Raw genomic sequence first — 25,037 nt, 5'->3', positions numbered from 1 at the left:
CTAATCCCAGACCTGTTCTTAACAAACATATATGAATGGACTGAAATTCCTTGCTACTCAGAGTGGGATCCATGGAACAGCAGCAGCAGCATTACCTGGGAACTTGCTAGAAATGTAGAATCTTGGGCTCCACCACAGACTTAATCAAAATCTACATTTTAACAAGATATCCAGGTGACTGATATGCACATTAAAGTTTGAAAAGCAGTGCCCTAGATTAACCATTTCTCCTATTATTAAACTTCTGCATTATTTTCAATTATTTTGCTATGATAACTAACACTATATAGAACTCCCTTGCACACATATCTTTGTGTTCTTGAGTAATTATTTTATTAGGAGGGACACATTAAAGTGGGGATCTTAGTTCACTATATTCTCTTCTAAATTTGTAACTTCTAACTTAACTATGGTCTGAGAAACCAGTGAACCAGACTTCCTAGAATTATGATTTCAAGAATTCAAGGATCAATACAGCAAGTGGTTATACACTCGGGTTGAATCCCAGCTCTGACAACAAGCTGTGTAACTACGGGTAATAATGTAACTTGTCCAAGACTTAGTTTCCTTATCTGTTAAATAGGGATAATAATAGTATATACCTCACAGGATTGCTGAGAGGATTAAATGAGCTAAAACACATAAAGCACTTAGAACACAGTTAAGTGTTATTTATGTGTTTCCTATTATTATTAACAGGAAAAACAAGTAAATAAAAAGGCTCTAAGTGAACCTAATATACCATTTTAAGGTCTAAACTTTGAAATATCATCTGCATGTGGCTTAAAAGCCTTTTTCATTTCATCCCTGGTTCCTGGATCTGTTCTAAGTAGCTGAGTTTGACAAAGAGAAGTGTACTACATTTGATAATTGCTTTTCCCTTTCTTTGTTCATTACTTCATTACTGGCTTTAAGAGGAGTATGGATATATTAGTCTGCTGTTAAGGTCAGGTGCAAAAATTAACCTCAATTGCCAAGGAGCAAGAGATCAAGAACCATGACACATGTGCAATGCTTATGTTACCTTTACAAGCAAGGAGGTTCTACTGTCTCTCTCTCCTCCTACGAGGATCCCTGGCCCAAGTTAAGACAGGAATATCAATACAGGAGATAACCCAAACTGTATGTTATGAGTCAGAGCAGCAGTTTTGTCTGAGTGAAATCAAAATAATAACCTGGAAAGAGGAGTCAAATCTAAAGGAAAGAAATACGTATAATGGGAAAGAGGGCAGCAAAGCATGTTAAGGAGTTCAGAGTCAGAATGGCGTATTCATCAGAATGCTGATTTCATATGGTGTGCCAGGTGCACGCTTGGGTGGGGCAGGCCCTGCTGCTGAAGGAAGCTGTGTCCGTCTGGAGGCAACTTTTAGATATGTCATCCTATTATTTAGGTGCTAGCTACCAGAAGCAATCAAATATGAGGTACTTTAGTATCACTGAGATACTGAAAATCATTCTTTCCTATCATTCCAAGTTCCACAGTTCAGCACTTATAGGAAACTTGAATTTGCATAAATAGCCTTATTCAGGTCTAACTGAAAGCACTTATAACTTAAAGATTTCTATTACTTAAATCACATTTTTGCCTAAGAGAAGATAAGGGAATGGCTGGATCACCCTCCATGAAACATTCAAACATGGTCATTACTTCTCAAAAAGCTTTTTGGGTAAGAGTAAGGATGAGGTGAATTTTCCATTTCTAGCAAACTCTGACCAAAGGCTATTTCCAAATATCGTGCTCTTTAATTCCGAGACTCAGTGAACTTTTTTAAATAACTAAAATGTATTAGAGAATTTGTGTATGTATGTACTGTTTATTTTAGACCAAAAATCAATCAAAATAAATTTTAAATAAAAAATGAGAGAAAGAAAAACACCTCAAAGTAAATTCCTTAGATGAAGACTTGGTCAATCCAACTGGAAATCAACCTTGATAGCTCTTCTTTTACCTCAAATATTGGAAGCTTTCACCTATAAGTGATTTATAATTATATTTTATTAGTGAAAGCTTCCCAATACAAATACAGGAGGAAGAATCTGAGGAGGACTTTGAGAAGAATTGCTCTGAAAAAAAGAAGATTCTAAAAACTGATATAATTTCAGAGTTGGGAAGACCTTAGAAATCAAGCCTCCCCTCCTCCATTCCAGCACATTTTTTCCTCCACGACATTCCAGGAGGTTGATCAGCCTCAACTTACACACTGTCAGTGATGGAGAACTCACTGTCTTATGAAACAGCCCAGTCTATTTTCATGCAGATGTAACTGTTACCAACTTATTCAGGACAGTGCTCACTAAACTGAGCAGAAACCTCTCTCTCTGTAACTTTTCCCCATTGATTCTAGCTATGTCTATCTGTAGCTCTAAATCTCCAGTTCCTCTCACACTGGAAAGCAATTCAAATTACAGAAACTTGGAATAATAAAGCTGCAAAATTCCTACTGTGACATCTCCCACTACATGTGCTAGAGAGCCTTGGATACACATTTTTATTCTCTCTAAATCTACCTCCACTGGTACTAGACTAGAGGCTGAACTGGTTGGAATGAGGGTGTGGGGCAGGGGAGTAGGAGGGATTTAGCTGATTCCAAATGGACTTGAAGAATTTAAGAAACAGCAAGAAGGCAATTCTGACTAGAGCAAAGTGAGCAAGATGGAGAATGGTAGGAGATAAAGTCAGCAGGCTTTACAGATAAAGTCAGGGAGGGCCTGGGAGAACACGTTGAGACTCAGGGTTTTACCCTGAGTGTGATGGGTAGCCACTGAAGGGTTCTGAACAGAGGAATGAGAGGAACTGTTTAACATGTAAAAAACAAAACAAAACACTTCTCTCCTATATGGAGAACTGACTAGAGAGGTGCAAGGAGGAGATAAGGAAGGCCAATTAGAAGACTATTACTATCATCTAAGTAACTTATGACAGTAACTTACTTATATAAGGGCAGTAGTGGGGAAGGCAGCAGCAGCAAAGGGGGATTTAGGATATATTTTGAAAGGAGGGCATATAAGCCTTACTGATGGGCTGGATGTGGGGTATGAAGGAAAGAGAAAAGCCAAAGATGACTTCTAGTTTTTGGCCTCAGCAACAGGGTAGGCCATTTACTGAGATGAAGGAGGAGGCAGGAATAGGTTTGAGGAGGAGAGTTCACAAGTTCTATTTCAGACATGTTTGAAATACTTATTAGACTTTCAAATAGAGATGTTGAATAGGCAGACATAGATATGAGCCTGGAGCTCATGGGAGAGACCAGGTAAAGAAATAAATTTGGGAGGATAGATGGCATTTAAAGCAAGGGATCACATGAGATTACACAGAGAATAAATGTAGGTGGCCAAGGACTGAGTCCTGAAGAATGCCAACTTTTGGAGACCACGAAGAAGAGGAGGTAGCAAAAGAGATTTTGTAATTTTATGTGTGTTTTATGCTTTCATGTGTAAGAAGGACTGAAGATTGAGAGCTACAGAAAGACAAAGCAAGAACTGATGGGGAAAAGTTACAGGAGAGAGATTTCGGCTAAGTTTAATGAGCATTATTATAAGTTGGTAACATTATTACTCTTCCTCAAAAAGCAGTTGGAATTATTTTATGTGTACAAACTACAAAGTCCATAGCCAGCCATCATAGTCTTCTTCAAAAACCACCTTTCAAAGTCATGTGCCTACTCTATTTCTGACTCCTGACCTATTGACTGAGTCTGGATAGCTGTATTTCACCTGTCAGCTGCTCAACTACCCCATCCCTGGCCTCTGGCACGTGCCCTAGCTTCTGGATCCAAGTTCTCATCCCAACTAACAACTTCTAGTTGCCCAACACTGACCAGGAGGCATGTTGAGATCATGTTCCTCAGAGCTGCCAAAAGTTCTTGGCATAGGATCAATGAAGCATACAACGAGTGAATGTTTAGAAATTAACCAGGTGGCGGAGAACAAGTGAGATGTTAGGGAACTGTAGAATGAGCCAGATCAAGGCTGGAACAGGGAACCAAAGACTGTGCTCCAGCTAGTTACCCCAGGGGAATCTGCTCTAGGTCACCCAGTGTGATCAGACACCCTTTTTACACAGAAAGGTTGAAGTAGGCTGAAGTTTGCCATGTGTCCATGGATTCAGGATTTCCTGCAACCTGATAACATTATAGCCCAAACTATAGGTACTGCACACCATGGGCACTTGTTCTTTCTGCCTTATACCCTCAGGGTTAGCCTGGAGACATTTGTTACTCTCCCAGCTTCATCTGTAAAGGGAATTCCAGCCTATCTCATAGGAGTTTGTGAAGATTAAATGAGATCACTGGAAATAAAGTACCTGGTACATAGAAAGTGCTCAATACATATTAGCTATTGTCATTTATACTTTAGATGACCACAAAAGGACAGTCAGCCAGCTGAATGGTAAGCATATCTCTAAAAACAACACTTTTAATGCTCTTCTAGCAGAGAAGAAAAATAAAAGGGTTTTTGGTGTGTTCGTTTTTTATGTGTGAACTATTATATTCAAATGGAATTTAAACTTGTCCAGAAAAAAGTCCCCTCCCTTTTTCCAAACTTCCCTACTACGGTTAGCAGAATATGTTACACGACTAAAAAGTAAAGATGTAAATTCTCTTAAGTATGAGACTGATAACACCAATTCTGAATAAATATCATCAAGCAAAACAGAACTCTCCAAACCTAACAATTATTCTGAGTCAACAATAACAAGAGTCATTTAGGCCTGGGTGTGTTGTTTTAAATGTCTATATCCTTTAAGTATAATGTATTTCTATTTCCCTTTATGAAATTTCAGTTTAACTAAAATCATTGAAGTTGGCAACAGAAGCAGGAAACCATTTATAAGACCAGCATGGCTATTTTACTTTTATTAATGAAAAGTTATGTAACAGTTTCAGCAAACTACAGAGTTCCCTTCTTATAGTCTTTTAATATTTATGGAAATTTAAAAGAGTTATACTGCTAGAGTTCATTTTGGAAACTGAGAATTTCTATTATCTGACAGCAATCAATTATTTTAGCTCAATTACAGAGCTGGCTATTTAAGAGCTGTGCTCATCTTTATTCATACTCTTTAACAATAGGTCAACCGTGTCTAGTACTTGACCTAGAAGCTCAAGTAGGTGCCACTGAACAAAACTACACTGAAGAGGGTCTCAACTCCAAACCACTGAGTCACATCACTAGCCTTTTTGCCTCTAACAGTACATTCAAGAAAAGAAAAGAAAAAGAAAAAAGCACTATACTGGGAATCGTTTAAAGGATCTGCCTGTGTTAATAGAAAGTGCTGTATTAAACTACCAAAGAACACACAAGTACCTTAAAGGAATCAAAAAGCAAGTCTGTAGCCAAGTACAAGATGTTCACGGACACCATGCCAGTGGCCAAAAAACGAAATTCCACACCTCTTAGCAATTGAAAAATGAAACCTATAGTCACATATTTCCCTGCACCTCTATTTCATGGAATCTGGATTTTTTAAAGGTAATTAATAATTTTCATTTTTCAAACTATTACACAGAAAAGCTACTTCTAAACTATAATTTTCAAATAAATAAGCCTTGATTTTTTTTCTGCTTTTAAATAAATTTTTATTTTGGAATAATTTTAGATTTATAGAAAAGTTGCAAAGATACTACAGAGTTCCTATATACCCCTCACCCAGTTTCCCTTAAAGTTAACATCTTATATAACCATGGTTTTGATAAAACTAAGAAACTAATGTTGGTACCCTACTACTAACTAAGCTACAGACTTTATTTGGATTTCACTTGCTTTTTCACTAATGTCCTTTTTCAGTTCTAAATCCAATCTAGGGTACCACATTGCATTTAATGATTTTTTTTTGTTTTAGTGCTTTAAGTTTTGGAACATGCCAAACTCGTGTGTCTTATTAACAATGTCCTCATTAAAATTATTATAGAAAATAAACCTACAGCTCCCTGGAAAACAGGGATTTCTTGGATATTAGGGAAATGTTATATTAAAATTCACATAAAGATGATATTTCTACTAACGTTTTATTGAGGAGAAAAAGAGGTAAATCACTGAAGTAAGATATGCCCCATTGCCTACTTTGTCAGGAACCTACGAGATCAAATTATTTAATGTTTCAGCAATATCTCTTCAAAAAATGCTTGTCACTTACCTATCTCCCGCAGCTACAGTAAAGAGTCATAAGATATACGGCAAATCCTTTTAATTAATCCTGCAATAGAATATAAAGTATTATTATAATCATATTCAGATAATCCATTTTCATCAAACATATGTAAAAACTGCTTTCCTTTCATTCCCAACTTTCATTGTTAAGTGCTATAGATATTTTTATTAAGATAACAAAAGAACTAATTTAAGGGAGAATAATTCCACAAATTTATTGTCTTTAGTTTAAAAATGAAGGCATGCAAAATTTAATAAAAGTTTTAAGATGAACAGAAAATGTTCTAGAAAAAAAGAAATGCCACAATGAATAAAACTAAGAAGAATGCTTCACATTCTTTTCCATGTGCATAATGCTGTGGAAATTACTAAATAGTCACAAACAAGTGAATCATATTGAGGGCACAGCCTTTTTGACTGGAAAATAGTAACCAAGAGTTTGGGGTTAAGAGATTTTTAAAAAGACGTGTCTGGTAAAGTGTCCATGCGTGTCAGTTTGCCTGAGACAGTCCCAATTTATGCCCATTGTCCCAGTCCCCCACCCAATTTATTATTTGTCCTGGATTTTCCATTTTCTAGCGATTTTTCCTTTTTTTATGGTAGCATTATAAGCCGGGACTTTTATTTCCAGGCTCTGCCATGATCTCGTCGAGCAGTGTGAAATACACGTACAGTGAACCCAGCTGCCGATTTAACATGTGCTTAAATCTGAAAGACCCTGAGCAGTAAGCCATCTCTGGATGGGCTGCAACTGACACCTCATTCTCAAAGACAGCACCCAAGCCACCTGCAGAAAAACGAAGTGCACTCGGACAGGAGTAGCTAGGGACAGCTACCTCCTTCAGTCTTGGGTGGAGAAGAATAAATACTGGAAGTGCTGCTGCCCCTGCTCAAAGACATCTATTTAAGAAAAGCAGCTGCAGAAGGTATTTTATATATTACTCTCTAAAGCATGACTTTTCATCTAGATCAAATGACTGTTCTTTAAATTCATCTCGCTCAGTTCTGATTACAAATCTTGTTTACATAGTCAAAGTTAAGTGACAGCTGTTATTTTGTTGGCTCTATTAGCAGAAGAAATTCACACTTAAATGATGCCAGCTTTCTATCAGTGTCAGGAGATACATCAAATAGAAAAATCAGTTAATTCCAATAATGGTTTGATTGTTTTCATCCAATTTACAGAATCAAAAGTAAAGCTTCTGGAAGTGCATTCTGTAGAAGGTAAAACACCTGCCACTGCTGTTAACTGCCACTTAAACTCAGTTAAAAAGTTCAACAAGATAAAATTATAGTCAGTTTTCATTACTCACAGTAAATGAATTTTATAAAGTCACCATGAACACTGAATTAGCAAATACTAAACCATGGCTCTTAGAGAAAATACAGAGTTAAGTTCCTATGAGCCTCTGGACACAACCGGATCAACTGATCAAACGTAACCTTGTTTTATGTGTGTTTCTGTTTAAAGAGACTTTAAATATAACATATTTTGTTGATTCACCAACACTGAACTCACAGTCAACAGCACTACTCATGCCTGAATGAAGTTTATTTAAACATGTGTTTTCCCCACAAAATACATCACATCACAGCCTTCTTGCAGTTAGGAACAACATACAGCACTTCAGCACTATGTCTGGGAGCCATTTTAAACAGTGAAATCAACAAGAAGCACAAAAATGCAAAAAATGTGGCACCACAAAAAGGGCACTTGTTTACTGTATAAGAGCTGACAGAAAACGGCAAAGAATTGCTTTGTTTTATCTCAGCTGGGAATGTGCGTGTTGAGTAATCCAAATTTTTTGTCACCCTGCAAGTGTCTGTGAATGACTACAACAGCGCCATGAGCACAGCATTTGGGGTTACAAATAAATTTTTGTAAGTAGAATTCACAAAATGGAATCTGTGAACAATGACAACAGACTGTATTTGTTTTTACAGTAATAACACAACTACAAATTTTGGTCGAGCACAGCATCACAGAGTAAACAACAACATTCCTATTAAGAAAATTATGGAACAGAAATAAACTTGGACATGGCTGTGATTCACATATAACTCACAACTGTGCCATGTAAACTGCAATATACCACCAATCAAAGTACAAGCAAATATACTTCATAATTGCATCTACCAAAGACGTGATAGTCTAGCAATCCAAATTTACAAATATTTAAACACATACACACACAGAGTTAAAGAAACTGAACTAAAATATTTTTTGTGACAAAGATAATGTTGAATAAAAATCAAATACATCACCACGGCAGTACATGTTTTATCTTTTTCCTACGTCTTAGAAATCTTTAAGGCTTTTAAGACTTACTTTATAAAACCATCAAATAGCACTGAACTTTTTCAACCGAACACTCTAAATCTTGGCTTCACTTTGTTCAGTCAGTTGGAAATCTTTAATTCAAGATTTAATTTATACAGACAACCTATTTTTTTATTTAGATAAGGTTATATTATGTACCAGGATGAAATAAACTTCAAAACGCTCACAATCTAGCAGCATCTAAATTTGGTAAAATGTTCAAAAGACTCCTAAATAGATACAACTTATCTGACAAGCTTTGTCTTTAAAAGTTTTATTGAATAAAGGGACTCTAAATAGAGTAAAAAAAAAAAAAAAAACAGTACCTGTGAAAATTTGTGGGCTGGAATATTTTCATATTAAACTATTAAAAAAATCAAAATTTGGGGGCCGACCTGGTGGCACAGTGGTTAAGTTTGGCGGGCTCTGCTTCAGTGGCCCAGGTTCAGGGGTTTGGGTCCTTGGAACAGACCTGCTGTGGCAGCGACAAGCCACATACAAACAATAGAGGAAGACTGGCACAGATGTTAGCTCAGGGCCAATCTTCCTCAAGCAAAAAGAGAAGGATTGGCAACAGGTGTTAGCTCAGGGCCAATCTTCCTCACAAAAAAAAATAATAATCAAAATTTAGAATAACCTCAATTTATTAGAATTTGTTTTGAACTTAGGTACCTCAGTACCTACAGAGATATTATATTCTCAAATTTAAAAATTATGATTTACTGTGAATAGTAACTGTTGAAAATAATCAACAATTTCAAATTTACTAACTATAAAATGAAACTTGGAAGACTATAATTTTATGAAACAATTAAAAATCATACAACCATATTTCAAAACTACATTTCTTTCAGAAAAATACAGAGACCCAGTATCAGATACAAATTATGACTAAGAAACTAAATAATGTATGTGAACTTTTACTGAGAATTCTATTTATGTTCTTTTTAATGTTGAGAAAATCAATATGGAATAGTTTTGTTTTGATTAAGTGTACATGGAAATATGTTAATATCTATTAGAAATAAATTTATTTTTAAAATAGCTTCTTAACTAGAACTATTTTATAGGTTTACCAATATGATAATTTATCAACAAAATTATATATAAGTTTTATTATTTTTCAGTACTTCTTATTCTCAAAAGAATCTGTTTGGGCAATAAATTAAACAGTTAACCTAAGTGTGATGTGTCTATGTGTGCCTAAAGTGTATTTATGTGTCAACTTGGCTAGATTATGGCTAGATACTTGTTTGGTCTAACACTAGTCTACATGTTGCTATGAAGGACTTTGTGGATGTGATTAACATTTACAACTGACTGACTTTAAATAAAGCAGATTATTCTCCATAATTTTGTGGGCCTCATCTAATTAGCTGAAAGCATAAGAGCAAAGACTGAACTTGCTCAATTCCCAGAAGCAAGTCTGCCTCAAGACTGCAACATAGAAACCCAGTCTGAGTTTCCAGCTTGCTGTGATGCCCTGCAAATTTTAGACTCAAGACTGCATCATCAACTCTTACCTCAACTTCCTGCCTGCTGGCCTACCCTACAAATTTCAGATTTATCAGCTTCCACAATCATGTAAGCCAATTACTTAAAATAAACACACTCTCTCTCTATATATATTTTGCATCCACAAAAGATGTGATAGTCTATAATCATATATATATATCCTACTAGTTCTATTTCTCTGGAGTACCTAATACACTGGGTAAGGGAGATTAGAAAGTATCAAGGAACTCCACCCAATGGAAGTTGCTCCCTGACAAGAGTAGAAAGTGAAAGTGTTTTATTTCAGGAAACATACAATTAAAATCACTAACATTACTTTTGAAGAAGAAATAAAATCCCAGATTCTAGGGCCACACCTTCCTATACCAGAATGACACAATACAACCCAATAACCCAGCTTTTAAAGAACAGGGCCATGTCTTACTCCTCTTTGTACCTCCTTTCTAGTGGGAGTCTGAGACAGAGAAAGGGCTCTAAAATGTTGCTAAACAAATATTTTACGTTGCTAAACAAATGATGTCTCAGAAGACATCGCCAGTCCTAAATGTTATAAAGATGGCAAGAGTGTATACAAAAGTATGTCTTTTAATGTTTTCAGTAATCATAATGTTTTCAGTAGCATTAGTGTCACCATTCTGAGATTGTTGCATGTGTAATATGGCATAAAAATAAATGAATAATTATGGGATTTTTCTAATTCTATAATCACTTGTGGCACAGAGAAAAGGAGATACAGAAGGAAGATTTAAATGCATTATAGTCTAAAGTTTTAATTGGAAGCATCACTATAAACTTGTGAGGAATTTTTATTTTATCTCGAATATGTGCATATATTTCTGAGTTCTGTTTACAAGAAAACGCCTAGAAACAATGACCAATCCAGTATCAATGAGTATCCCTTAGAGATCAGGGCTTCTTAAAGAAACGGTTGATTCTAGGACTCAGGAGACAATTTCGAAAGGCTCCCACTGGCCAAAGATGGAATAATTTGAGCTTTATTAATGATAATAATTGAAACTGATTAAAATCCATCAAATATGTTTAATTATAAGAGTTCATAATTTTTTTTTAGGGATTTTTTTAAATTTTTTGTTTATTGCAGTAACATTGGTTTATAACATTGTATAAGTTTCAGGTGTACATCATTATACTTCTATTTCTGCATAGATTATACCATGTTCACCACCCAAATACTAACCACAACCCATCACACACAATTGTGCCAAATTATCCTTTTCACCCTCCTCCCTCCCCCCTTCCCCTCTGGTAACCACCAATCCAATCTCTGTCTCTATGTGTTTGTTTGTTGTTGTTATTATCTACTACTTAATGAGGGAAATCATATGGTATTTGACCTTCTCCCTCTGACTTATTTCACTTTGCATAATACCCTCAATGTCCATCCATGTTGTCACAAATGGCTGGATTTCATCGTTTCTTATGGCTCAGTAGTATTCCATTGTGTATATATACCACATCTTCTTTATCCATTCGTCCCTTGATGGGCACTTAGGTTGCTTCCAAGTCTTGGCTATTGTGAATAATGCTGCAAGGAACACAGGGGTGCATGTGTCTTTACGCATTGGTGTTTTCAAGTTCTTTGGATATTTTTTAAAAATTGGTCACTTTCAAGAGATGACAGAGAACTAATTATCTTAAAAAACCATTAAATCAAAGGAAAAAAACTCCAGAATTTATTCTGCTTTCCTTTATGAACCGTATCACTGGGTAATACCTAAACTCCTTCAACTATGATAGCATTCTCCAAGCCACACGCACATCTAATGGTAAATAGTAAAAATCTAACCCTCCAGCCTTTGACCAATCAGCAGCTTATGCTGACCAAAGGGTGACCCTTAGGTAGGGAGGCTAAAAGAAAAAAACAAGAAAATAAATTTGAGCAGGGACATCAGAGGTTGTACACTATGGGGAAATACACACTTCATACAGTCAGTTCAGCCAAGCCACTAAAAAATAAATGACTGAGGAAACAACATCAACATTAACCCTCAACCCCAAGGTTATCAGTACACAAAGTTGCTACAACACGTTATCTAAAATGTTCAGTTTTCAACAAATATTGCAAAACATGCAAAGAAATGGCAAGGTGTAACCCATTTGCAGGAAAAAAGGCAAGCAATATAAACTGATTTTAAAGAGGCCCAGATATTAGACTTAACAGATATAGACTTCAAATCAGCTACTATAAATATGTTCACAGAACTAAAGGAAACTATGTATAGACTATTAAAGAAAAGTACGATGACAATGTCTCATCAAATAGAGAATATCAATAAAGATATAGAAATGATTAAAAAAATAGAAATTTTGGAATTGAAAAGAATATTAACTGAAATGAAAAATTCACTAGAGGAGTTCAACAGTAGCTTTGAACTGGCAGAAGAAAGAATCAGAGAGCTTGAAAATATAGGCATACCTTGTTTTAGTGTGCTTTGCTTTATTGTGCTTCACAGATATTGCGTTTTTGGGGTTGGGTTTGTTTTTGTTTTTTGCTGAGGAAGATTCGTCCTGAGCTAACATCTGCTGCCAATCTTCCTCTTTTTCTTTGTAAGCCACCGCCACAGCACAGCCACTGACAGACAAGTTGTGTAGGTCCACGCCCAGGAACCCAGGCCGCCACTGGGGCTGGCCCAATATTGCGTTTTTTACAAGACTTTTCCCCAGCAAAAAGATTATGACTTGCTGAACACTCAGACAATAGTTAACATTTTTTAGCAATAGTTATTTTTTAATTAAGGTATGTACATTTTTTTAAGATATAATGCTATTTCATACTTAATAGACTACCGTATAGTGTAAACATAACTTTTATATGCACTTGGAAACCAAAAAATTTGTGTGACTTGCTTTATTGCAGTATTCACTTTACTGCAGTGGTCTGGAACCAAACCCACAATATCTCTGAGGTATGCCTTGGAGTTCAGTAGATTATGCAATTTGAAGAAGAGAGAGAGAAAAAGAATGAAGAAAAACGACCAGAGTGCCAGAGAAAAAGAGAAAGGGGCAGAAAAAAGATTTAAAGAAATAATGTCTGAAATCTTCCAAAATTTGATCAAAAACATTATGAATTTACACATCCAAGAAGCTCAACAAACTCCGAACAAGATAAATACAAAGACATGCATACCTAGACACATTATAGTCAAAATATCGTGAGACAAAGACAGAGAGAAAATCTTGAAAGCAGCAAGAGAAAAATGGCTCATCACCCCATTAAGACTCATAGCTGACTTTTCATCAGAAACAAAGGAGACTAGAAGGCAGCAGGATTAAATATTCAAAGTGCTGAAAGTAAAAAACTGTGAACTACAAATCTTATATCAAACAAAACTATCTTTCAACAATGAAAATGAAATGAAGACATTCCCAGAAAAACAAAAACTGAGGGAATTTGTTGTTATGAGATCTGCTTTACAAGAAATACTAAAAGGAGTTCTACAGGCTGAAAGCAAATGACACAAAATAGTAACTTGTTTTATTGACACAAAAAAACAGAGTGAGAACAAAGGTAATTATGTACATAATTATAAAACACCATAATTGCATATTTATTCCCTTTTCTTCTTTTAATTGATTTAAAGAGTAATTCAATAAAACAATATGCATACAATTGTATTTTGGGGCTAATAACATACAGAAATTTTATATATTTGACAATAACAAAATAGAGGAGCCAGGTGAGAGCAAAGCTGTATTGGAGTAAAGAAATAACACCAGATAGTAACTAAAATTCACAAGAATATATAAAAACAATGAAAACCAGAAAACTTAATATAACAAATTCTATAAATATGTACTTGCTCTTTCTTCTCTCAGCCTCTTTAAAAGATGTAAGATTACATAAAGTAAAAATTATAACAACATATTGTTGGGTTTTCCACAATATATAATATGTTTTTAAAAAGAGGGAGTGAGGGAAATAGAGCTATACAGGAGGAAAAGTTTCTTTATTCTGCTGAAAGTAAACAAAAATCAGAAGTAGATTCTTTTAAGTTAAGATGTATATTGTAAACCCTAGAGCAAACACTAAAAAAAACTTCAAAATATGTAATTTAAAAATTATTAAAGAAATTAAAATACCACTCAGGAATATATTCACTTAATTCAAAAGAAGGCAGCAAAGAAAAAAAGAAAAGGCAAGAGACCTATAGAAAGCAAAAAGCAAAATGGCAGATGTAAATCCAACCATATCAATAATATTAAATGTGAATAGATTAAACAATCCAATCAAAAGACAAGGATTATCAGAATATATTTTTCAAAATCCAACTACATACTATAGACTATATACTGTACACAGGAGACACATTTTAGGTTCAATGATACAACAGGTGGAAAGTGAAAGGATGGAAAAAGATATACTATATAACAACAAACATAAGAGAATCAGACAAAATATATTTTAAAAAAAGAAGAATTGAAGGAATAAATAGACAAGTCAAAAATGACAATGGGAGACTTCAATATCCCCTTTCAATACCAGATAGAACAACCAGGAAGAAAATCAACAAGGAAACAGAAGATTTGAACAAAGCTACAGCCCAACTAGACCTACAACACTCCACCCAACAACACAATACACATTCTTCTCAAGTGCACATGAAACATTTTCTAAAATAGACCATATACTATGTCATAAACAATGCCCAATAATTAAAAATGATTAAAATCATGCAAAGAATGTTTTGTGACCACAATGAAATGCGATTAGAAATCAGTAAGAAAAGGAAATTTTGGAAATACACAAATATGTGGAAATAAAACAATACACTGCTAAATGACCAATGAGTCAAAGAAGAAATCATAAAGGAAATTAGAAAATACTTTGAGATGAATGAAAACTAAAATATAACATACCAAAACTTATGGGATGCAGCTAAAGAAAGCAGCACTTAAGAGGGAAATCGACAGCTGTACATGCCTATATTAAAAATAAAGATCTCAAATCAATAACTTAAACTTCCACCTTAAGAATTGAGGGAAAAAAGAGCAAACTAAACCTAAGCAAGCAGAAAGAAGGAAATAATAAAGATTAAAGTGCAAACAAATGAAATAGAGAAAAGAAAAACAAAAATCAATGAAAAGAAAAGTAGTTTCCTTAAAAAGATCAACAAAATCTACAAACTTTTAGCTAGAATGACCAAGAAAAAAACGAGGTAACACACAAATTACATTACCATTGAACAAAAGGACATTACTACTGACCATACAGAAATAAAAACTGCTGTAAAGGAATACTATGAATAGTTATACACCAACAAATTAGATAACTTAGATGAAAAGGACAAATTCCTATAAAAACACAAACTACTGAAACTGACTCAAGAAGAAGTAGAAACTCTGAACAGACCTATAACAAGTAAAGAAATTGAATCAGTAATTAAAACACTTCCAACAAATACAAGTGCAGACCCAGAGGGCTTCACTGGTAAATTCTACCAATCATTTAAATAAGAATTAATACCAATCTTGAACAAACTCTTCCAAAAAGAAAAAGGAAGAGAACACTTCTCAACTCATTCTACAAGGCCATTATTACTCTGATACCAAATGTAGACAAAGACATCATAAGAAAACTAAAGACTAGGGCCAGTCCTGGGTGGCCTGGTCGTTAAGCTCCGCGTGCTCTGCTTCGGCTGCCCAGGTTCAGTTCCTGGGCACAGACCTACACCACTCGTCTGTCAGTGGCCATGCTGTGGCAGCGGCTCACATACAAAAAGAGGAAGACTGGCAGCAGATGATAGCTCAGGGCAAATCTTCCTCAGCCAAAAAAAAAGAAAGAAAACTACAGACCAACATTCTTCATGGATATAGATGCAAAAATCCTCGATAAAATACTAGCAAACCAAATCCAGCAACATAGAAAAAGTATTATACACCATGACCAAGTAGGATTTATCCTAGAAATGCAAGATTGGTTCAATATACAAAAAAGCAATTAATATAATACACCATATGAATAAAATTTTTTAAAAAATTAAAACACATGAACATAGGAATAGACATATAAAAAATAATTGCCAAAATCCAACACCCTTTTATCATAAAAAGCATTCAACAAACTAGGAATAGAAGGGAACTTCCTCAACCAGATAAAGGACATCTATGAAAAACTCACAGTTATCATCATACTTAATAGTGAAAAACGGAAAGCTTCCCTCCTAAAATTAGGACAAAAAAATGATGTCCTACTCTTACCATTTCTACTCAACATTTCACTGCAGTTTCTAGCCAACACAATTAGGCAAGAAAGAAACAAAAAAAAACAAACAAAAAAACCAGCACCCAGATTGGAAAGGGATAAGTATGACTATTTCTATTCACAGATGACATAGTTTTGTATATAGAATATCCTATGGAATCTCCAAAAAAAAAACACTGAATAAGTATGTTCAGCAAGGTCACAGGATACAAGAATAATACACAAAATTCAATTTATTTCTATACAATTGCAATGACCAATCCCAAAATGAAATAAATTAAGAAACAATCCATTTTCAATCACATCAAAAAGAATAAAATACTTAGGAATATATTTAACAAAAATAATATAAGACTCACACACTGGAAACTACAAAACATTGTTGGAAGAAATTAAAGACAATCTGAACAAATGGAAAAAATGTCACATTCATGGATTGTTAAGACTTAATATTGGTAGGATGCCAATACGCCCCTTATTGGTCTACATATTCAGCACAAGTCCTATTACGATCCGAGCTGCCTTTTTTGTAGAAATTGAAAAACTGATCCTAAAATTCGTATGGATATACAAGGGACCCAGAATAGCCAAACAATCCTAAAAAAGAAAACAGAGTTGGAAGACTCACACAACTCAATTTCAAAACTTACCATATAGTTGTAGTATTCAACACAATATGGTACTGGCATAAAGTTAAAAATGTAAAACAATGAAATGGAATTGAGAGTTCAGAAATAAACTCCTACATTTATGGTCAATTTCAACAAGAACACCAGCCAAAACAATTTAATGAGCAAAGTAATCTTTACAACAAATGTTGTAGGGACAACTAGATATCCACATGCAAAAAAATGAAGGTGGATCTCTTCCTTATCCTATACCCAAAAATTAACTAAAAATGGATCAAGGACTTCAATGTAAGTGCTAAAACTATAAAACTCTTAGAAGAAAACATAGCAATAACTCTTCATGACCTTAGTTTGGATTGGGCAATCGCTTGTTAAATATGATATCCAAAGTACAAGCAACAAAAGAAGTAGATGAAACTGGGCTACTTCAAAATTTAAATCTTTTGTGCTGTAAATGATACTATCAAGAAAATGAAAAAAATGTAGAGAACGGAATAATTATAATTCATATACCCTAAAAGGAACTAGCATTAGTCATAAAGAACTCTTGTAATACATTAAGAAAGAGACAATTATTTAATAAAAATTAAATAATGAGCAAAGGATGTAAACAGACATTTCTCCAAAGATTTACAAATGGCTAATAACACATGAGAAGATGCCCAACATCATTAGCTATTGGGGAAATGCAAAGGAAAGCAGTACATTTATGGTCAATTTGATATTCAGTGAGATATCACTTCACACCCATTAGGATGGCTATAATCAAAAAGAGAGATAATAACAAATATTGATGAGGATGTGGAGAAACTGAAACCCTATACATTGCTGGTGGGAATGCAAAATGGTGCAGCTACTTAGAAAAACAGTTTGGTATTTCCTCAAAAGGTTAAAACATAGAGTACCATTTGACCCAGAAATTCCACTACTAAGTATATAATCAAGGGAAATGAACACATACATCCACACAAAAACTTGTACATAAATGTTCACAACAGCATTATTCATAATAGCCAATAAAGGGAAACAACCCAAATGTCTATCAGTTGATGAACAGATAAACAAAATGTGGCATATCCACACAATGGAACAGTATGCGGCAATAAAAAGGACTGAAGTACCAATACAATCACCCTCCATATCTACAGATGCAGAACCCACAGATACACAGGGCCAACTAAGAAACTTGAGCATCCATGGATTTTGGTATTCGGCAGGGGGAGGGGGCGGTTCCTGGAACCAATCCCCCACAGATACCGAGGGACAACTGTATACACTACATCATGGATGAAACTCAAAAAAATTAAACTAAGTGAAAGAAGCCAAACACAAAGACTATCTATTATGTAATTCGATTTATATGAAAAATCAGAATAAGCAAGTCTATAGAGATGGAAAGTAGATTAACGGTTGCCAGGGCTGGGGTGATTGGAAAGATGGGGATGAGGAGTGACTGCTAATGGGTATGGGTTTCTTTTTGGTGTGATGAAAATGTTCTAAACCTAGATTTTGATGGTTGTACAACCCTGTGAATATACTAAAACCACTGAATTGTATACTTGAAATGAGTTAATTCATGGCATGGGAAATTATATCTCAATAAAAATGTTTTTATTTTGGTTAAAATGAAACTATAGTGTCTAAGGAAGCAAACTGGATCCATAAAATATATAAAGAAAAATAGAAGTGATTACTATGAAAGTAATGGCTACTAACGGGAGAAGCGAGGGGTATGACCGACACAGGACACATGGAGGAGTTTCAAGGGTAACTGACAAAGTTCTATTTCTTGACCTGGGTGTTATTGGCATTGAGGTAATTCATTAAGCCATACATTTCATTTGGGTGGTTTTCTATATGTGTTTTATTTTATTAAAAAAGACTTTCTTTTCAAAGAGACATTTTTGGAATTTTTTAAAAATAGGAATTTGAGATTATATGCTAATCGTCTGACTAAATTAAGACAATGATGAAAATATCCTACATCTGTACTGTTCAGTATACAATTATTGAGCACTTAAAATGTGGCTAGCATGATTGAGGAACTGAATTTTTAATTTAATTCAAATTTAAATAGCCATATGTGGCTGGTGGCTACCACATGGACAATGCAGGTTTAGAGCATACAACTCTATTTTTGAAATTGAATTGAACTGAATCTATTTTGAAATTTTTGGCAGACACATTTTCTAAGAACAATGGATAAATAAGCTAACCTTTAAAATATTAAAAATAAAATTTATTTGTCACAGAAATGGCAGCTTTGTGACAACTACCATTTGTTTTTAAGTTTGCATAAACTTCTCAAAGAGCAATGAAATAAATTGGGCCTAGCATGCTTTTATATATATATATATATATATATATATATATATATATATATATAAAAGAAAAGTCTGAAATCAGATGTTCTCATCTTACTGGACAGAGTTCTTAATATGCCAAAGAGCTCTCAACAGCAGTCATATTCCCAGATTTCTCCAAACTCTCAAGAAAATGAAAATAGCAACCTAATTTGAACATAACTCAAGTGATTTCTACAATATCATCACCAACCCCCATCCCTGCCCTGTAACAGATTCTAAGAACCACTAAGTCCACCAGAATCTTGAACAAACCCAACTAGATATAAAGTCTACAGTGTTTCTGTCACCCTCCAAATTGTTTCCCAGTCCTAAATTCTCCAGATTTGGTTTTATGATCAGGTTCTATCACTAAAAAGCATCCTTTACATTCAATCACTTGACAAATATTTACTGAGCAATTATTACGTTATATCAGGAAATAGATAAAAAGTACAATCTTTGTCCTCAAAGAAATTATAGTCTAGAGGGGAGCAAGCACTAAATAAACCTGCAGAATTGAGCAGTGTGTTTAAGTGCTAAATGAGTACCATTTACAGACCTCTATGGTTGAACAGAAAAGGAGCATCAAATTCCCAGGTGCAGAAAAGAAAAGGGACCAGGGAAACGGGATGACAGTAGATGCCTTTCTGAGCTCAGTCTTGAAAGATAAGCAGGAGCTACCAAAGCAGCGAGGGGGATAGAGAAGTATTTCAGGCAAGGAGAAAACATGTACAAAGGCACGAAGGCCCAAGACAACTCAGAACTGAGGCAACTTCAGTACTGAGGCCCAGGAGGGAGGGGAGCTGAGAGAAGCAAACTCTAGATGGGTGGGCAGAGACCCAATCCTGAAGCTCTTTGTTTGCACTGTAAGAAGTCTGGATTTTATCTGGAATGTGCAGGAAGCCAAAGAATTTTGAGCTCAGGAATAATGTGATGAGACTTGCATTTAAAAAAAAAGAAAACCACTCTGCAACAGTATGAAGTATAAGTAAGAGAAAGTCTCAGATTGGAGCAGGAAAAGTACTTTAGCGATCACTACAACAGTATAGGTGAAAAGAAATGACGGTTCAAAGCAAAGCAGAGACAACAGAGATGGAGACAAATGATGTACTTAAGGGATACTTAGAGTATGGAACATCAACTGACTGTATATGGGTGTAAGGAAGAATAAAGAACCGGGGTGAGTTCCAGATTTCTCACTTGAGGAAAAGGATACTGCCATTCATCAATAAAAAAAGAATACAGGAGGAACAAGAAGTACAGGCTTGGGAGGCAATTTTGAGTTTTAAAACTCAGCAAGAAGGTAGTAATCAGTAAAAGCAATAATGTCAAATGTCCCCAGAGAGTTTAAGTAGGCTCAAGTCTACAGTTCTCATTTCAGATTTATTGAATTAGAAACTCTGAGGATGAAACCAGCAATCTGCGTTTTAATCACCCTCCTGATGATTCTGGTGTACACTAAACTTGGAGAACCACTGGCCTTGCCAAACGCTACAAATAATACTGGCAAAGGCTCAGGCAATCAGGTAGGCACTGATGATGACAGAAGGGGAGATTTACTATTAGGAGGAGCAGAATCCAGATTATGAGAGGTTTAAGAATAAAACAGAGGAAGAGCAATGGACAGCACATATACACTCTTCTTTCAATAAGCTCGAAGAGTGAGAAGAGAGACAGACTGAAAACAAAGGTAAACAAAAATGATTAAGAGAATAAAGTCCTCCAAGAGGTAGGAAGGGATTCAGAGCCCAGGCACAGGAACTGGCCTTGGAAGGTGGCACAGGCACTGTGGTTGCCCCTCAGTACACTCTCCCCTTCTAGATAACAGAATCCTAATTTTGTTCTTCTCTGGGAGGGTTGGGGGGCCATGACTCTTGACTAGTCTAAACCAGTCTTAGGACTTCTACACCCCTTGCCACTGACTGGTTTAGAAATGAGTTATATGAGGTAAATTGGCTAGTGAAGTCAAGAAGTCCACTGGGAGGCTTCAGGGAAAGTTTTTTTCACTCTTAAAAAAGACATAAGAGAGATGCTATTGCCTGAACGTTTGTGCCCCCTCAAAATTCATATGTTGAAGCCTAATCCTGATGTGATGCTATTTGGAGGTGGGGCCTTTGGGAGGTAATTAGGGTTAGATTAGATTATGAGGGTAGTGCCCCCATATTGGGATTAGTGTCCTTATAAAATGAGGAGAGCTCTCTCTCTCCACCATATGAGAAAACACCAAAAGGTAGCTGTCTGCAAGCCTTCAGGGGCCCTCACCAAGAATCAAATCTTCAGGTACCTTGATCTTGGACTTACCAGACTCCAGAACTGCAAGAAATAAATATTTGTTGTTTAAGCCACCCAGTCTAGAGTATTTTGTTATAGTAGCCCACACTAAGACAAGGAACATTCTTTTCTTAGTCTTGGGTGCTTTCATATGAGGATGTAAATCTTGGAGCTAAAGCTGCCTGCCATCCTGAGACCAGGAGGAGACAAGCCTGAGGACAAAAGCTATCTCATCCAAGAAGATGGCAGAATGGAAAGAAAGATCCTGAGAACCTAATGACAGCAGTTAGCTGCTACATGAACCAACTATAAAACCATCTTTCTCCCAGATTTCTAGTTACACGAGATCATAAAATTTACTTATTATTTAAGCCCTTTTCAGCTGGGGCTTCTGTTACTTGCCAGCTGAAAGCATTCTAACTGATATAGAAAGAAAGATATTTTCACTGAGATGGGTGTGGATGAAATTAACTTTGCCTATTGGAGACATGGGAATTAGAGGGAGTTGCAGCCTGATGGTTCATTTATTAAACAAAATGAAGCTCATATAGATCTATTTTATAAAGGGACTGGCCTTAACAGCTCTTTTCTGCTTTAAAAAATCTAGTATTTCTAATGATAACAATAGCTAGTAATGAAGAAGAAGATGATGATAAGCTCATGGTTATTAAAGTATTTTTAAAAGCTGGGTATTTTACCCTTGTATTGTTTACCTTCTGCATTCCATTTGACCTCAATAGTGAAACCATACCAATCTCCTTTACTTTCTGTTTATAACAATTTTCATGTCAGTTTCATCTTTCATACTTTCATAGTATATAACACTATACCACAATATAGTTTACAGAGGGAATCCTTGATTTTGAAGAACAAATCTCTGAACACCAAACAATTTATAAAAAGATTTCTATTTTTATTTCCATACATTTTCTAAATCTGTTCAAGAAAAGAAAACATTTCAACCACATCTGTGGAATGATACCTTTGATTCATATCAGAGGGTAGAAAATCAACACTGTAGCCACATAGATAAACACCAGAGAAAGCATGATTTGAGCACAAATAACAAAAAGCACTAGAATTGTGTGCCTGTCCAAGCAGTCCCCAAATAGTAAAAAATTTTTTTTGAAAGTTAAATTGTAAGACAGTTTTTGAAGCCCAAAACATTTTTCCTATAGAAACAAGGTTACTATGAGTCATTCCATTACTGGGACTAATAAAAGCCTTAGAAAACCATATGCATAAGACTATTGTTTGAACTACACCCAAGCAGAATAATACTTTTTCCTTTGGAAAATACATCATTTTCTCCCTCCACCCTCTACCAAGTCCCAGGGGAACAGGCCTAGTCATGGACTCTGTTCACCTCTCCAACGCCCTCTCTCATCACTCTCCACTCCCACACTCCATGGGTCAGCTACACTGCACTTCTTCAACCTGCTGGGCCTTCTCCCCCTAGTCGTTGCTGCCATGCCCTTCCTATCCTCTACTTGGTCACCTCCACTCAGCCTTCTGGTCTCAGCTTAAATGCTATTTCCTCAGGAAGGCTGTCCCTTGTCCCCACACTGAGTCATGCATCCCTGCTAGACTTCCCCACCACAGTATTTATCACACTTATTGTAATCACTTTGCCTATGTCCCCCATAATCTTCATCATGTTGGGGATACACTTTATCTGCTACTATTTTAACCCCAGAGCTTAGAAGAGTGACTGGCATTTTGAAGACACTTAACACATATTTGCTTGTATGAATGAATTTTCATCAGAGAAGGTACTTCAAGGAATTTTTAACCTGATCTATGGAATACTTAACCTAATCTATGGTCATTACCAAGGAAAAAAGGGTCCAAAGAAGACTTCTCCACTCCTGAATCTATACCTACAGATTGTTCATAGGGAGGATGCTACTATCCAATTTCTTCTCCATTGTTGGTTTATCAAGTAACTTAAACGGAAGATTAAAATCCTAGCAAACAGGAATAAGTATTTTTTCTAATATTACCTTTTCAAATGCGGTTGAAATCATGCTAAAACCATTTTGTATTCAGTTACAAAATTTTGCCATAAATTACACTCATAATTATACTTTCAGTGACCATGTTATTCCATCACCTTGACATACTGTAGTTCATTAAAACATTCACCAAATTTCAATAATTTAGTTCAACACTGACTGAACAACTACTGTGTGCCAGGCCCTGAGGCACAACTGACAACCCCCTCATCCTCAAGAACCACCCAGTCAAGGGGCAGGGAATGACTCATATACCCAGGACTGCAGTGCAGAGCTGAGTGCAAATCGGCGGGGGCTCACCAGCAGCACTGAGTTGGTTGGGATGCCCACCCGACCATCTGACTGCAGCTCTCAAGGGAAGAGAAGTCAACAAGAGGTCAAACGGAAAAGGGGGAAGACCCAACATGGACAAGGCATAAGAGTCTGAAATCACACATGTTCAGAGACGGACAGCAGCTGGGAATAACTACAGTACAAGAAACAAATAAGAGTGAATGAACACAATTCCTTAAAACCTCACCAGAAAGGTGAGTTATTTTAATTTTCAGTACTTTCGAGATAATAGAAGGGGTAACTCAAGGTTGATTTAAAACGCATTTCTTTGATTACCTGTGATGATGAACATATTCCCACATTTTTATTACTAATTGTATTACTCATTATCTGCTAAAATTCTCTGTCCACTTATGTACTAAATCTTGATACTTTTTTCCTCATTAAATCTGAGAGAGCTCTTCAGGTATTACAGATATTTAGTCATACTTGATATGAACATTCCCCCAGTCTGTTAAATTATTTTTTCATTGTAAGTCTTAAATTTTATATATTCAAAACTGTTGATCTTTTCCTTGGTGAGTTTTTCATTGCTCCAATATTGAGTTACTGATCTTTCACACATCTGATATTATATTCTATTTTCTACTACATTTTCTGAAATGTGATTTTAAAAATATTTAGCTCTTGATACCAGCTAGATCTGGTAAAGACATGATGTGCATAAACACTCACACATAGCCATTAACCTCCCTCTTCCAAACCTACTCCCACTCCCCCTGCTAAGATACAGCTAGGGAATTCCTTTTCTTCCAAACTCATTCATTTTAATTCATGTTCCCTTACATAACAATGCTGCGAAGAGAGCAGTTGGAGCAGGTGTCCTTTGCACCGTCTTTAGAGATGGCCCTGAGATATCCACATCCTCTATGAAAGAATCAGGAATTAATATTTTGAAGCACATATCAGGGACAGAAAACACTTAAGGGATGCATCAGCAATAAAAATCAATGCTAATTTTAAAGTGCTGGTGGCAATATTCACTGCTATATCTTCTAAGCCCCCCAAACTAGAAACAAATAATCCAAGTTTTCTTTCAGGGCCTGGCATGCTATAGCCTTTTGACTTCATGTTATGGACGGCAATTTTCAAATTAGAAAAGGGGGCCGAGTTGAGTGGTTTGCAGTTGAGCATGTCTAACTCCCATGGGGAGTTTGGAAATTGGAGGGGAAGGGACTTTTTAGATGTCACAATGAGGGGCACACTTCGCTTTTGGCAAGGAACCAGGGATCCTAA

The 25,037-nt window shown here is 35.6% G+C and overlaps 1 protein-coding gene across 8 annotated transcripts in view; it reads right to left on the bottom strand.

The window, feature by feature from the left end:
• ZNF438 (zinc finger protein 438) overlaps window positions 1-25,037 on the bottom strand; it is a 195,934-nt gene that overhangs the window by 148,963 nt on the left and 21,934 nt on the right. For all 8 annotated transcript variants that reach the window (XM_087420653.1, XM_087420657.1, XM_014783562.2 and 5 more), the window contains one exon: window positions 6,137-6,196. The gene's annotated coding sequence lies outside the window, so the exon portion shown is untranslated. The remainder of the gene's footprint in view (window positions 1-6,136; window positions 6,197-25,037) is intronic.

The sequence above is a fragment of the Ceratotherium simum genome, chromosome 32 (assembly GCF_057802395.1).
Source record: "Ceratotherium simum simum isolate JZ-2026a chromosome 32, ASM5780239v1, whole genome shotgun sequence".
NCBI classification, from domain to species: Eukaryota; Metazoa; Chordata; class Mammalia; order Perissodactyla; family Rhinocerotidae; genus Ceratotherium; species Ceratotherium simum.
Note: the sequence above shows the minus strand (reverse complement) of the source record. Positions and strands in the feature narration are given on the sequence as shown.